Here is a 14,938-nt window from a genome sequence, read left to right on the forward strand (position 1 = left end):
TGGTTGCTAACGATACTGTTCACTTAAACGACGCCAATCTCCCATTACAGCTGCATTTGCCATAACAATCAACAAATCCCAAAGACAGACCATGGACAGAGTCAGCCTTTATCTCTCTGAGCCTGTATTTAGACATGGACAACTTTATGTTGCCATCTCAAGAGTTCGGCATTCATGTAATGTTAACGTTAAGATTATAATAACCACTCCAATATATCTCATGCATAGATCTACACATCTATAGCTACATAACATAACAATTACACTGCTATTGTCATTTACATATCTTACATAGACCTACAGATATCGTGGCACTGAACATAATACATATGTGACAATTACCAAGACAGACAATGACAATTACCAAGACAGACAATAATCTCTATCGGATGTATTTCGTGTTACCCAAGACCAGGGGTTGACGAGCCTAGCGAGCAGGGGGCGGACCCCCTAGTTAATGTAGAAAGAAGGATGTATCCAAGAAAGATAATGTAGTACATCTTACATGGATAACATTAGACACTAAAGGAGATCTTGATATGCCATTCGTATTAAAACATTTACAGTTTCCCGTTACAATAGATTTTGCAAAGACAATTAACAAATCTCAGAGCCAAACAATCGAAGAAGTTGGTTTATTTAATAGAAGTAAAGAAACAAAATTAACACACACAAATGGGACCAAATTAGATGGTGTGCTGTTGTTCCTTTGTTATTTACACCCTATTGTTAATTGTCAGCTTGCTAAAACAAGAAAACAATTAAAACAATCAATGAATTTGTTTAAAACTAAAAGAAGCAATTAAGAACTGTGAATCTTAATAAGCGTGACATCTAAAATAAAGTATAAAAATGTTGCTTTAGCAGTACTTGGCTTCTAATTAAGCAGCAGTCATTTGGTATTCCGACATAAATTGTATACAAGTTGTGAAAGACAGGGGGGGTGGCACTGAGCGCCAAAATCCCGGACACCTCACACCAAACAGTCCCAGGTGCAAAATGAACAGTTTTATTTTCACAAAATACCTCAAACACAGGTATCCACAATCCTCCCTTTCCTCCTCCATGTGAGCTCTTGACTCTGACTCACTGGAGGATGCTGAACAGCTTGCTTTGATGTCACACCTGGGAGTACTTCTGGTACTGGGGCATAGCCCAATGGAAGCACTCCTGGGTCAGATGAAAGTCTCCTGAAGCAGGGAGTCCTGCTCCCTGCAGCACCCTCTGATGGCACCCATAAACCCCGAGAAGGTTGTCTCTCAGGGCTACAACTACCATAAATCCGTACTGGTGTCCTTACTGGGTCCATGCCATTGCCCTCTATCATACTAGTGAAGGAAATGCTCTGGATACAACTCCCTCACCTTATCTATTAAGTTATCCTTTTAAAAGGGATGTTGCTTCAGTTCCATCCCGAATAAGTTATGCCTCCTTCCATAATGTCCTTCCATTATGGCATCCCAACCGGGAGAGGGTCCAGCACAGCACTCACAAAGTTTTATTGAAGCACATAAAAATCAACCACTGCTGTCTACATTTGGAATCCATGGCATTTTGCACAGGGATTAGCAGTATCTTTTGAATGTCTTCTCATTTGAGGACTATTGTGTTGTCTGTCATCTGCCTGAATGGAATCTAATTTTGCTTTTTTTAATTATTATTGGGTCTGTATCTCCTGGATTCTGTAGTAAAGAAGAATTAGACAATGCTGGCTAAGTAGAAAGTCTAGCAAAAGCAAGGTAGAGAACAGAAGGATTGGCCTTTGGCAGAAGTAATCCAGCTAAGCATGTCTTTTGTACAGTGAAATGTATAGCACAACTTGGGATTGTTTACCAAATATAGATAGATAGATAGATAGATAGATAGATAGATAGATAGATAGATAGATAGATAGATAGATAGATAGATAGATAGATAGATAGATAGATAGATAGATAGAACCTCATTTGTCCCCAGAGGGAAATCTGGATTTATACAGAAGCTCAATAAATAATAAATAGGTGGATACATAAGTAAATAAATAAATATACAAACAAACTTTGTTCTGAATACACACCTGAATTACTATAAAGTAGTAAAATTAAAAAGTAAAAAGAAATGTTCTGACTTGGCTGTCACAGTCACAGTGAGGTATTATGTAGATTAGTAGGATGAAATTATAAAACAAACTGTGTCCTACGTATTACTGATCAGCAAAAAAACAAAAGAATGTACTGTATGTGAAATTAGTTTTATTTTTAAATATAGTAATTTTCAAACTGCTTAGACCTGTGCAGAAGATTTATGTCTTTGTTGCACTAAAATGTATAAGGGTTTGTTTCTTCTTGGACTGGCATGCTTCTAATCTTATGCCATACATTCCCACTTCCAGTTATTTTGTTAGCTCCAACTTATACAAAGATTTTGTCAATGGTTACTTTTTTGTGTTTTTCATAGGTTAAACAAAACATTACAAAGCAAATTACAAAGGCAAGTCGGCTCAGGACCTCACACAGAGCAGCCATTCATTCCCTCTTCTTCATTTCTTAGGCTTTGTTCTTTCTTATCTTTACTGAAGGAAGAATGGCATCCTGAAGACCAGTGAAACACACCCAGTTTTAGATATGTGGATGTCCAGATGGAGCTATCAGAGTGAGGATGATACAAAACAGAGGCTATGTCTGAACTTACTCCACTTTTGACATGAGGTGTGGACCCAGTGTCTTGAAAATTAGTAAAACTGTCCAAACTCAAAACATGGGAGTGAGAAATGACAAAATATAACATACACCTCTTATTACAACATAAGTCAGAGGTGCAATGAAACAAATGTAAATGGTGACAAAAGCACAGATATTGGTATCTGGGATAATGCTTTCAATTTAAAAATATATCAGTATTTTGTGTCACCACCTTTAAAATGTAGAACTAAAGCAATTCACTTTGGTACATTGTGTTAGTTTTTTCAAGTTGTAATGTCCTGATTTGCCAAAACTATTCTTTTGACTTTGGCTGCATTTTGATCATTTCCCTGTTTAATTGATCTCACACACACCATTCAGATCAACAGTAAAACTACTGGCAGGTGAAATGAATAACATTTATTTTCTTGTTACAATGGCACTTGTCAAGGGGCTGGATATATTAGACAGCAAGTGTAAAGATCTGAGTGACTTTGACAAGGGACAAATTGTGATGGCTAGACAGCTGATTCAGAGCATCTCCAAAATGGTAGATTTTGTGGAGTGTCCCAGTATATAGTGATTAGAACCTACCAAAAGTGGTCCAGAAAAGGACAACAGGACCATGGCTGCCCAAGGCTCATTCAAACATGTGGGAAGCTCATCTAGCCCATCTGGAATGATCCCACAGAAGAGCTACTGTAGCACAAACTACTGAAAAATTGGCATGAGAGAAAGGTGTTAGAAAACACAGTACATTGCAACTTGCTGCATATTGGGCTGTTTAGCTGAACACTGGTCAGAGTACCTATGCTGATCCCTGTCCGCCGTTGAAAACATCTACAGTAGGTATGTGAGCATCACAACTGGACCATGGAGTCATGGATGAAAGTGGCCAGGTCTGATAAATCACATTTTCATTTAGATCACGTGGACAGCCAGGTGCTTGTGCGTTGTTTACCCGCGGAAGAGATGGCAGCAGGATGCACTACGTGAAGAAGGCAAGTTAGTGCAAACAGTGTGATGCTCCGGGCAGTGTTCTGCTGGGAAACCTTCAGTCCCAGCATTCATGTAGATGTTACTTTGACATGTACTGCCTGCCTAAAGATTGTTGCTGACCACGTACACCTCTTCATGGCAATGGTATTCCCTGACAGTAGTGACCACTTTTTGCAGTACACTGCACCCTGCCACACTGCAAAAACTGTTCAGGAAGGGTTTGAGGAACATGATAAAGAGTTCAGGGTGTTGAACTGGCCTCCAAATTCCCCAGATCTCAGTCCAATTGAACATCTGTGGGATGTGGTGAAAAAACAAGTCTAATCCTTGGAGACTCCACGTCGCAGCTTACAGGACTTAAAAGATTGGCTGTTCGCAATTTAGTGCCTGGAACCACAGAACACCCTGAGTGGACTTGCGGAGTCCATTCCTTCATGAGTCAGAGCTGTTTTGGCGGTACGAGAGGGACCTACACAATATTAGACCAGCCATTAGGCGGTGATGCTGCAATGATGTTTTTTTACGACTGAACTTAAGTTCTGTATTTAACATGGAAATACAAGTTTAATTTTTTATTATGATCAATATTTTATGTATGAAGGAAAACAGAAATTAATAAATAAAATGAGAACAGAATAAACACCAAAACACTGGATACTACTAAACTGAATATCACCATTATCTAGATTACATTTGCTGTACTCCACATACAAGAATTTTCTTTTTCTATTTGTGAGCAATTTCAGGAGTTTTATTGGTGATTTAATGATCAGTATGAATATTGAAGGTTGCTTCTCTTTAATGTGATTTGTTCCATGTTTCTGCTGTAAATGCACAGTTATATTAGACAATATAAAGACTTGTCAATAGCATTATTTGAATAAAAATTCTAATACGACAACATGGACCTTGAGAGAATCGCTATCAGAAAGGACAGAGCCATCTTGTGTTTGAAAGAGAAAGAGAGAGAGAGAGAGAGATGGTCAAGCACTGAAAGATCAGCACCTATGATCCATTGCACCGATTAAATCCATTGGAATTAATCCTGACTTGAGTCAGCTGATGTTGGCTCTGAGATGGTGGTGTGAATGTGCAGGCAGTAAATGAAGCAGAGAAAAGATCTTTGCAGCTGCATGGAAAGATCTGTGGAAGATTAGAGAGGGGCAGCAGCACTGGAGGGTGGTCAAGGAAGGACACAGAATCCAGTAAACATCACATGAGGAAGCGATGGACAAACACTGCATTTCACAACGTATTAGGCCAGGATTTCTCAAAATGTTTTTCTCATGGCACAATATTGCTCTTTACAGTGTCTTTGAAACCCATTCAATGATAATTATCAGATTGGAGAATTGCCACTAGTCGTCATAGTGGGGGGGGGGGGGGTGTGGGGGTGTGGGGGGGGGTGTCTACAATGGAGAATTGACGATAACTAATATAGCAGTTTTACCGTTCAAGAATCACTGCTGATTGTCATTGCAGAGCAATGTTAATTGCTTAATCAAACTTCACAAACCATACACAACCCATTCCAAGTAAATACTACGATGACAGCGGCAATCTGCAACTAAAAAGAGTTTTTTTAGAAACACTGTTAGACTATCAGTACCAATGATATATAATGTCATCCATATAATGCCACAAAAAATCACTTCATTATACCATACAATAACCAAAAGACAGTAATTAAAGGTATCTCTAAATGAACATCAAATACTCAATACTAAAAGCAGGAATGCAAATGAATATTCATAAATTTCCAATTTTTGTTCAATGGGCGTAGTGCAAAATCATTTAAATAAGTAATCAACATAATTAATGATAATGATGACTACTCCAAAATAACAAGATGTGAAAGTTTACACACCCTGTAAATTGTGTCACAATAAATCGATCTATGGGTCACTTAAAAGGGCTATAGCTTTCAAGCCCTGGGGTAGAACTGAAACATTACAGCTGCACACATTCTAAGGTAAAAGTATATCTAGAAAGCTGACATGTTAAGGGGCCTGCCCAAGCAACCCAGAAACAGGATAGTGTACAGGTATAAAGAAAATTTCACACGCTCAAAAAAATAATATTTTCTATATAAAAAACTGCATTGAGCTTATCACAGACAATTGAAAAAAATGATTACAATGACTAAGTTGAGATTGGTATAAACATTTTAACAATACGTCAAATTATTAAAGGGGGTTTACTGCTGTTGTGAACTGGCTGGCTCATCAAAAAGTCCTTAAAATAAGAATCAGACCTGTACTCATGAACTGGTCTGAACAAATAGTGTATGCTTCACCTTCCTAAAGTAAGCCTGGCCTCAAATTCAAGCAGCAGGTTACTGGCCTGCACACCAAAACGATTCAAAGCATCTAAAACTCTCAAGGGAGAGGGGAACAGTAAAAACCCTCACTGCAAAAAACAAAACATTGTTCCTTAATAGAATAATTTTACAGTTTCTTTGCAACTGTTTCAAAAATCAAAACAATTATGAAAAAGTTAAAAGAGTCTGCCAACAAAATCAGGTCCAAAATTCAATATTCAAAATCTAAAAACATGAGTAAAAGTCAAAAATCAAAGAACCAGAGAAGAGACGCTACAAAATGCAAAAGTCGAAATCCAAAATCTAAATTTAAGAGGTAAACAACAATAAGTGACACTAATGTTTCAAATGTAGGTCTTATATAGTGGCTGGTGCTCATAGCTGCAGTGTTAGGAGTCCTGCTCTTTAGGCTCTACATACAAAGAACAAGGAAAATAACAATTGACATTGATGAAATAAAATACAAAACTCAAAGAAAATCACAATATGATTGAATAACAGAAAGGTGCTGTCTTGAGATGAAAATAATTCTTTTACATTATGTTGAAATAAGACTCCTAATATTTCAGTTTTAGACATAACTAAGGTGGGCTAGTGTTTTTAGGCAGGATGTTAGTCAGCATGCATACTGCATATTAAACAATTTGAAGGCTAATGGGAGCTATGCAAATCCAAAAGCAAACACTTGCATAGTGAAATAAACAACCAGTGTGTGTGCACTTGTAAGATGATATAGATTAAGTGATTGGGACTTTTTAGTTTAGCAAGTCATGCAATGATAAGAGTAAACTCACTGACAAATAACAAGACCATTGACAAATCATTAGTCTTACAGTGACTCGCTGTATCATGCAGTTTATCAGTACTTTCCAAAAAGCAATTACCTCAACGAGGCACTGTATTAAAGTGAGGGTTTGAGAACTCTTTCTATGATATCATTTTGAGCTTACCACTTGCAACAACGTCCCAATGTTTCACAAACATGTCAACTTGCTTAAGAAGAAAAGACTGCGAATATGGCTGACCTACAAAACTGCCCCAGTGATCTTGAGTATTTTAGCTTGCCGTAGATGAAATAAATATGAACTCTGTAACTACTCAAGGGGAGCAATCCGATACAAAGTTTGCTGTGTGGATATTGATTTAAGTTGTTCAAGTTGTATGTTCTCATTTATTTTAACTCCTAGTGTATGATATGTCTGGTTTCTCTGTAATACATCATACATACAGGAACAGTAATTCACAATGAAACAACAAATATCAAAGTAAAGAAATTAACAAAAACATTTATACAAGTTGAGTGTCCCTAATACAAAATTCCAAAATCCAAAATGCTCCAAAATCTGATATTTTTGAGAACCAACATAATGCTACCAGTGCAAAATTCCATACCAGGGGTCTCTTTTATAAAACTTTACTTGGATTCGAGCATAAAAATATGTTTACGCTCAAATGATAAGATAAGATTCCTTTATTGTCTTTGCATAACACATACAAAGAGATTTCAGTACTCAAAATTATACTTTTAAAAACCATACATCTAATATCTCACACATTACACAATCATCAGCATATGCAAAAAAAAAGTTTTTTTTTAAAATATTGCACAAGTTAAGAAAAAATAATAATGATGAATATGATATTTCACAATTTTGTCTATAATGTGTGTGATTTCAGTATGGAATTTAGTGTAGTGATCGCTTGGGGATAGAAACTGTTCATCAGTCTTGTGGTCCATGCTCTAATGGACTTGTATTTCTTTTCCCTGAGGAGAGAAGTTCAAACAGTTCATGTGCTGGGTGATACAAGTTCTTTATGATGCTGGATGTCTTCTGTATAAATCAAGAGGTGTAGATGTCTTCCAAGCTAGTCAAAAGTGTGTTGGTAATTTTCTCTGCTGTTTTTATAATTCTCTGCAGAGCCTTTTTGTCAGCTGCTGAGCTGTTGCCATACCATATGAGTATCCCATGAGTCATGACACTCTCAGTGGAACACTAGAAGCTTTTGTGACAGATCAACCTTCCTGAGAAATGTAAAGTTGCTGTTGTGCTTTTTTATCTAATGAGCTTGTGTTTATTGTCCATGTGAGATCTTCTGAGATGTAGGTACTCAAGACCCTAAAGCTACAGACTCTTTGCACTCTGTCACTGTTTAGATACAGTGACCGATGATCATCCTTTAGTTTTTTTGGTATTGAGTATCAAATTATTCTTTGTGCACCAGCCTGTCAGCGTTCATACCTCCTCCCTGTAGGCATACTTGTCTCCATCAGCGATCAGCTCTAATATTGTTGTATCATCTACAGATTTAATGATGGCATTGGTGTTGTCGACTGGTATGCAGTCATATATATACAGAGAGTAAAGGAAAGGGCTCAGCATGCAGCCTTGCGGTGCTTCTATGCTGCGTGACAAAGTGGGGGAGTGGTGGGGACCCATCCTGACTGACTGTGGCCGCTTTGTTAAAGTCCTGTATCCACAGGCAGATACTGTATTATGTGGAAGGCGTAGGTTGGACATCTTGGAAAACAGTCTGTTGGATATGATGGTATTAAAAGCAGAACTGTAATCCACAAACAGCAGCATAACATAGCATATATTTAAAATTTAAAACATATTTATTCTTTCAGAGCGAGATGGTGGTGGGGGCAATACCCTTTAAAGCTTAGAGTGCCATGAAGCAACTACACGTGATCAGTGATGTTGGGGTTATGGATAGGAGAGTGGGAGATACACAATGAATTATCAAGCACTGCTGAACAAAAAAACACAGTCAATGAGTTTTGCCCCTATTGAAGTGGCATAATAACACATGCGTTCAAAAGTTCTGCACAGCACAATTTTGTCTTGTCCTCGCAACCACTCATACACCCGAGTTATTGTGGAACACTACATGCCAAGGGGTACTACAGTCACTAGTACAACTTACTGTGACTTGTTGACCAATGTGAACCCTGCTATTTGATCCATGTGGTGAGGACTGCTGTCTCAAGGAATCCTTTTGCTCCAAGACAATGCCTGCCAGGCCACACACTGCTAGGAACATCAAGGCTTGTCTGGAGAAACTGAAGTTGGTGGTATTACCACATTCTCTTTATTTGCCAGATTTATGATTTCCACCTTTATGGACCGCTAAAAAAACATGGTCTTTGATTCAAGACAGATGACGACATGAAGAAAGCGGTTCACGACTGGTTGCAAGAACAAGATAAAACCTTTTATTCTGGTGGAATCCAGGCAGGTGGCACAAGTGCATTGAGAAGGGTGGAGACTGCATTGAGAAATGACATTATCAGTTTTGTTAAGGTTCGTTGCCTTTTCTAATAAATCCCGTTTTCTAACTTTACCTTGACTCCCCACTCGTATATGCAAATATTCCAAAATTCGAAGATATCTGAAATCAAAAATACTTCTGGTTTCATTCATTTTGGATTAGAGATACTCAACCTGTATTACCAAATATAAATTACAAAAAAAAAAGCAGAAAATTGAAACAAGGAAAAATTAAAGAAACTAAAGGCAGAGACGGAGCCCTGGCTCAACCATAACAACTAATTATTTAATTTTTCCACAAAACTGCCATCTGCTGGTAAATGGAGTGGCTGTACCCCCACCTGCCCTAAAAGCAAAGATGCCCCTGACTAATACTATATACAATCTACAGTAAATGTAACTTTTCTGCATTATTTCTTGTTTAAATATTGTTCTGTTTTCACAAAATTATGGTTTAAGGATAAAAATAAAATATGGCTGTGTACTTTGCCTCATACAGTAGATAAAATATTGAAGATTATTAAATAGTATTGATCATAATTAATAAAAAAATTAGTCTGGTCACTGTGTTTTTTGCGGCTGCCTCATGACTCTTATGTCCTACCACTGTCTGTGTGGAATTTGCACACTGTCAACAAGTCCACATGGGTATTCCTCGCACATTCACAAAGACAGGCAGGTTAGGTTAACTGGCAATACTAAACTGGCCCAGCGTGAGTTTGGATGTGTGTGTTATTGGCCCTACAATAAACGGACTGATCCCTTCATGCAGGATTGGTTCATACTTTATGCCTAATATTGCCAGGCTACACTGTGGCCATATGCAATCTGAAATTAAGTTAAATACACTGGAGAATGATATGTGTATGTGTGAGTATTCATTTTTCTGTGTTCCACCTGTCTTAAGTGATTTTAAGATAAAGATGTCAATGCTCTTGTACAAATAAGTTAAGTATTTGATACTGATTTTAGACTTAGACTTAGAAAACACGTGACAGTATTTTTTTTAAATTATATGACATTGTCATTTTTTAATTTTCAAGATCAATACTTTGTTTTTTCCCTTGATACATTAAATTAAATCCTGAACTGTTCTCCTTTGTTGTCTTTCTAACAGTGAAAGGTGCTATATTGTTCATTAGCTGTGATATTCTTGCTGTCTCATACAAGAAGAATTGTTTTCATTTATGCTTGCATGGGGGTAATATATACAACTTTATTTTATTTAAATGCAGATGATTGTCAGTACGGAAGCTTTTTCTGAAAGATTGCTTCTATCATAACAAAGTCAAACATTAACTGGACTACCTTTTGTTTTCTTATGCAGAGTTTTTGCGTAAAGGTGACGAGATCAACATATGACTTTACATTGAATGACGGGTGTATTCCACAGTCCTCAAGAAAGAGTTTTTCTCTTGGACAAGCCTTATGTGGGTATATATACACTATATATAAACTAAATATATGTGTGTAAATTTTTTGCATTTTTTTGCATTTACGTGTAGTAAAATTGTAATGTTGACTCTAGTCTCCCTGTAGAATCTGTCATTTGCAATACAGAGCTGTGGAGCAAATCTCCTTGATTGGTGTTGCAGATTATGGTGATCTCTGTGTAGCCGTTCAGTGTTGCCACATCAAGAACCTGTCTCAAGCTAACAACCAAGCTTTTCTACTCATGCCCTCCCTCCCTCTCGCTTTCCTTTTCCTCTCCTCTCTCCCTCCCGCCCACATTGATCTCTTTAGAACAGTCTAGCAAATTCTGGCTAAGACCGCTACCTTATGTAGGAGCATACTGTAGTTAATCAATCCCAATTGTTTCTCTGTTTGGCTGTTTACATTGAAAAATGTCCTTGTTCCATTTCTTTTGAGCAGCTTAACAATGATGCTTATTTGTGTGAAACATTTATTAAAACACATTTTTCTACCATAACCTAAGTAATTGAGTGGGTATATACTGTATACACTAAATATAAACTAAATATATGATAGAGTACAGCACTATGCCTTTTTCACATTTAAAGTAACATTGTAATGTTGAATGTAGTCTCCCTGTAGAATTTGTCCTTTGCAATACAGAGCTGTGGAGCAATTATCCTTGATTGGTGTTACAGATTATGGTGATCTCTGTGTAGCCTTTCAGTGCTGCCACATAAAGAACTTGTCTGTGCTGAACGATGCTGTCTCACAAATGAAGCAAGTTCCTTTTTCCAAATTGTGCAAAAGGCATCATCAAGTGCTTCCTGCTGATATTTTACACATCCTGCTTTTGGTTTATAATCTAAAGGCTTTCTTGTATATGATGCCATAACCTTGCTGGGCTTTAAGGTGACTGACACTCCAGTTCTATGTGCTTGTGAGCTCTCCATAACTGGCTGTGATTCTTTTTTTCAATTGCTTGATGTAAACTGTGAACACCTCATCTGGCACACACCACTGTTGTTTTTGACTAGAAACCTCTTTGGCATGCACTGTCATTCTCGAATTTGCTGATAGCTTGTACAAATAAGAGTCCAGTAAAATTTCACCTCAGCTCTCACAACCAACAAAAATAATTGCCAGGGTTCTCCACACCTCTCTCCATGCAAACCCCTCAGAAGTACAGGAGATGCTACAAGTAAGAGCATTAGAGTTCCTGATGCCTCAGAAGCCTGTTCTCCTTACTTGTTGAGATGCAGCTCACCCAAGAAATACCTCAGGGGACCATCTGAACCGCAGGAAATGAAACAAGAAATGAAAGATACCTATATGTTACTTCCACTCAGAACACTATTACTGAAGCAGAAAGTACCCAGTAATTGTATTCCCTAAAGTTGGGATGGTGGCTCAGTGATTAGTACTGCTGGCTATAGGTTTGAATCCCTGTGCAGGGCACTGTCTGTGTGGAGTTTGTGCATGCATCCTCTGTCTCTATGGGCATTCATTCCCCCTATATCACCAAGATATGCAGGTTAGGTTTAGTAATACGGCCTAATGTAAGGAAGGGTTTCAGGATCACACCGTGTGATGGATGACTGTTATATGCGGATTGGTAATATATATATACTAGGGGGTTTCGCCCCCTGCTCGCTTCGCTCGCCCACCCCCTACCAAACCCTGCCCCCCAGCCTGTGCTATGTGTGTCTCTGTCACTCGCATTGTGAAGAGGGGGGCTTAACTTGGGGTCGCTCCTCCAAAACCTCCTCTTAAACGGTGATACAATGGGAAACTAATACAGTTTTTTTTTACCTCCTCTTTGCTCGATCAGCTGCTAGCTTGCTGCTGCTGCCGTGCCGCGTGATCTGCAACTCATGTGGCACACTTCTGTCATATCACCAATGTCCATATATTTGCTCTCTTTTCACTTTTACCTTTTCGTCAATATCGCATTGAATTTTGATTTCATGTTTGGACTTACATCGTGACAACGCACCGTATAACTGCCCGTGAGTGAATATCATTTCTTTCTCCCTACATGAACTGTGTCTGACAATAGCATTCACACAAATGAGAAATGACTGAACCGTGTGCGTGGTTGTAAATGTTTTAGATGTGGGCAGGACTTTTCCAAATCTCTTTGCATAAGTTCTTGTCTCGCAGGGCTTGAAATTTTCTCTTGCGGGATTTCACTTTCACAAAACAACAGATCTTTTAATTCTCACGGATACGCCTCTTCATTGGGAAGAAACACTACATTTCCCTGATGGCAATGATCTACGAGTCTCTGACTTAAATTTTAAATCCGAATATATTTGATCTCTTTTCGCTGTTTTGTTATTTCCCAGAGTAATAATTTCCATTTGTTTGCACTAATGTGATCTTACTATCCTTTCTTTGAGACTTTCGAATTTTCGTACTTCCATTATCTCTATCCTGCTCTGCATGTGTATCGTGCCAACATTTTTTAATTCTTTACAATGTTCTACTTTGTCATATACTCTTTGTCTTTTATTTCTGGCCCTGGACGTGGTTAAATCTCTTGGCACAAAGTCTTGTCTCGCAGGACTTTTACTTTAAAACGTTTGTAAAAACAATATTTGTCCTTTATTTCTGGCCCTGGGCGTGGTTACATCTCTTTCTCGCAGGACGTATAACGCTGCTTGCGTTGTGAATGGGGGGTGGCTGAACTCACGCTAAGGAGATGCTGTTCATTCAGCTGCTGTCTTTCTGCTGCTGCTGGCGAGCTGCGCATTCTGCTTGTCGCGCTGCGCATCAATCATTTAAAAGCCTGTACAGCAGCTGTCCTTTTGCCACTTCGTGTCTCTGCTGCTCACATTGTGAAGTGGGGGTGTTGGGGGGCTGAACACATGCTAAGGAGAAGCGGTCGGATGATCTGCTGGCTTGCTGCTGCTGGTGAGCTGCATGTTCTGCTTGTTGCTTCTCATTGTTTTAAGAGCAAGTGTCTCTGCCAAAAGCAATCCTACAACTGCTAGGTCAGATGTCCATGAGCTTGTTTTAAATGTTGTCTCACTGCTTTGTCTCATGTGATGTTAAGGTGTCTCTCGCGGGACTTCAGATTGTCTTCCGAGAAGATCACGTCTCGTCTCCCTAATCTCTCTCCCAAGATTTTTTTTTTATAATAGAGTGATATACTAGGGGGTTACCCCCTGCTTGCTTCGCCAGCCACTTTGCATCTCTGCTGCGCGTGTTGTGAAAAGGGGGGCTGAACGTACCCCAAGGAGACGCGATCGCTCCTCCGACACCCCCTCTTACATGGTGACACAATGGGAAACAAATACAATTTTTTTTACCTCCTCTTTGCTTGATCAGCTGCTGGATTGCTGTTGCTGCCATGCCGCATGATCTGCATCTTGTGCAGTGCTTCGAGAATTTAAAAGCCTGTACAGCAGCTATCTTTGTCATCTACTCTTTGTCTTTTATTTCTGGCCCCAGGAGTGGTTAAATCTCTTGGCACAAACTCTCCTCTCGTGGGACGTGAGTTCTTGATATTTTTTAGTTTATAATTTACAAACAAAATAAGAATATGAAAATCTAACAACATCACATTAAAGTTTCATAAATTCTGAAAAGAATAATACCAAACATATATATGTAAGTTTTAAAATAAGCCAGATTTAAAGTGTGACAAAAAAGTGACATAAAAATGTCACATAAAATCGTTGCACAAAATCGTTGCACTTTTAGGCTTAGGATTTTATATATATAGAGAGTAAGATATATATATATATATATATATATATATATATATATATATATATATATATATATATATATATATATATATATATATATACAGAGGTAGGCAAAATTAGGTTTATAATTATTTGCATGGAATAACAAATATAGGTTATGACTGATATGCTCAAGCATACTTTAATAATAATAATAATAAGAGGATAAATAATACAAATAAATAATACAATAATTAATAAATAAATACTAATCACATACTCATAACTTTAAACCAGGAATGGAATTTAGATGAATTATTTCTTCGTTTCCATCCAAAAAAATGAATGGCTGGGACAGGCGACTCTGTCTTGGATCATGGATATGCTGGCCTGCTGGTTGAGAAAATGGATGGATGGATAGAATAATAAAACCTCAGGCTTCTCATTTACCCAAATTTATATCGGAAAGGAGCATCGTATACTGACACACCTAGATTAAAAAAGCACGTGTAAATAATAAACTGGAAGATAAACAAGTTTGCATTCTTCCTCCAAATTATTCTGCGGTTACAGTGAAAT

The sequence above is a fragment of the Erpetoichthys calabaricus genome, chromosome 1 (assembly GCF_900747795.2).
Source record: "Erpetoichthys calabaricus chromosome 1, fErpCal1.3, whole genome shotgun sequence".
Taxonomy (NCBI): domain Eukaryota; kingdom Metazoa; phylum Chordata; class Cladistia; order Polypteriformes; family Polypteridae; genus Erpetoichthys; species Erpetoichthys calabaricus.